Genomic DNA, 2709 nt, shown 5'->3' on the forward strand with positions numbered 1-2709 from the left:
AAAAAAAAAAAAAAAAACTTGCTGAATAAAAGTATTTATTTTTCTTTCTTTCTCACGGACCCTCACTGACCCTAAACATTTGAATGGTAATATATATTCTTTTAATATAATTTTTAGACAAGCTTTCAGTAGACAAGTCATCAGTTGCAACACATTGCTTAAGAACAGCCTTAATTAAAATTCTCAATAGTGAAGCAAAACAGTCTATAACTGAGAAAGATGTTATGCTACAATGCTGTTCACTTAACATTCACTCAATGAAACATACATCTCCTTTGGTCTGACATCACTGAAAGGACTGATCTGCGGCAGGCAGTGGGAAGTGGACGCTGGAATAGAGACCTGCGCAGGACGGATTTTTCAGGCCCGCTCCCGCAGAAAAAGGTCTTATCTGGTCCCGCTTCATGTTTTGTCCCGCTCCCGCCCGCAAAAGACTGCATAAAAGTAATCTATATAGATGTTTTTTTCCAGCACATCAAAGAAATGTACATCAAATGGTTCTGTAATAGCTCCTAAGATCCACAACATCCCAGCCTAAATGCTCCCGATAAAATATTTACTTAGGTTAAGCATCAACATTCACAAACCAGTGTTATTTTTAATAGAAAAGCAAGCATGGGCTGCTGCGTGCATGGTTTGGCATGGCAGAATGCGAGCAGCGCTTCCTTTATTATCACTAAAAGCTGACATCTCAGTTCATCGCGATCTCATAAAGCTCTGTTATAACACAATGAACATATGCACAATTAATCTTTCACAATGTCTACACTTCGTGTGTTAAAATGAGAGGACTCGTGAGCATGCAATTTCAGCACTGCGGTGAGTAGATTCCAACTTAATCACCTGATTGGCCATTGCGTTCCAGAAATCAACAACTGAGTCTGTGATTGGCTGCAACCATTTAATCACGTGTTATAAATAGAAACTCTGCCTAGCTTGCACGTGTTAATCATTTTAATGTTATTAGTTGTTCTTTTTGTTTTTGTGCAACACATAAATAACAATTTATATGTTTTAGACATTTTACATTTAGATAATTTCTGTTTTGCGGGAGTCCCGCGAATCATTTTATTCTCCCGCATCCGGCACACACACACAAGTCTCTTCCCGCCCGCACCCGCAACCGCCCATCAAGAGTTGTCCCGCGCAGTGTTGCCAACTAATGTTCAGAGCAAGTTGCTAAACGAAGGTCGATTTGTTGCTAAAAATTGCTAAATGACGTTGTGATGTCATTGCGCGATGATGTCATCACGTAATCACGACGCAAAATTGTATCGCTACATCAAATCTCAGCCAAAAAAAAAAAAAAAAAAAAAAATTTTTTATTTTTGAGGCAGAGATCGGTTATAGAATACGGCTATTTCTCTCGTAAATAACCGAACTGTGTGTGCGTCCGTGACCGTATCAAGCAGTGAAACGTCCACTCACTCTTTGCATTGTCTCCTGGTTAATTTGCTCTTTTCCGCGCTGCCGTTTGGGAACAAAAAAAGACTCAGAACTCAAAGCACCGACGCGCCTCACTTGTGTAGCGTTATAAGATGAGAAACCGCTTCAGAAATCCCGAACCCCGAAGAACAAATCGATGAATTCCAGCATTTTATTGCGTGATCAACTGTCTCCGTCAGCTCGACGCGTTTCTTCTGCTGGTCGGAGGTTTTACTGACTAGTAGTGTTGGCAGTGTTGCCAACTAATTTTCAGGGGAAGTTGCTAAAGGAAGGTCGATTTGTTGCTGAAAGTTGCTAAGTGACGTTGCGATGTCATTGCGCGATGACGTCATTATGTAATCACGTCGCAAAATTGTGTCACTACATCAAATCTCAGTGCCAAATATACAAAACACAACAAAATATATTTTTATGTTAATTTAGATTTGTTCGTAAAATAATATAAATGCATAATATAATGTTAAAATATAAATAACTATTTTTATAATCAACATTGAATTATTGAACACATTTTTTAACGATTACAAGTTTTTTTTTTTTTATTAGCTAGTAAAACTACACATTCTAAACAATTATAGTTTTAAGCAGTGTATTAGTAGTCAGCATGCTACACTCTAAGAAAAGAATTCACAGGTTTTTACCCACATTTTAAATTACGCATTGTATTTTGTGTTTCGGGTTACAGGATTACAACGGATAATGGATAACGTCCTGGAAAATTACTAGTACCTTTTCCATTTTTCTAGATATTTTTCTTACAGTGTACTAACTGATCAACAATCACCGGTACAAGCTACTAACAAGGTGCATCATAAATGAACAATTATTAAAATTATCATCATCATCATCAAATTGATTTATAAAATCAATGTCAAAGATCAAATCTGTGCGTACGCACATTTTATAAATGAGGCGGGACCAGTGTTGTCAATTTAGCAATTTTGTTGCTAAATGTAGCAACTTTTCAGACTACCTAGCAACTTTTTCTTCCAAAAGCACCTAGCAACAAATTTAGCTATTTTTAAATTTTATTTGACTAGCCTACTTTTAGCAACTTTTGATAAGTGACTCAAACAATTATAAAGGCATACATTTTCCATCTGAATTTCACAAAATCCACGGCAACGTTCAGATTTATAAAAACGGTCTTTGACGTGGAAATATACTTACCGCCACAGGGTCTGAGCAGGCGTACGCACTTTTCCTTGAGGCAAAGTCGGAGTACTGCAGCTATTTGAACATCTAAGCTGCAATAATAAAAGC

This window comes from Sinocyclocheilus anshuiensis, unplaced genomic scaffold, assembly GCF_001515605.1.
Source record: "Sinocyclocheilus anshuiensis isolate Anshui unplaced genomic scaffold, SAMN03320099.WGS_v1.1 scaffold1719, whole genome shotgun sequence".
Lineage (NCBI taxonomy): Eukaryota > Metazoa > Chordata > Actinopteri > Cypriniformes > Cyprinidae > Sinocyclocheilus > Sinocyclocheilus anshuiensis.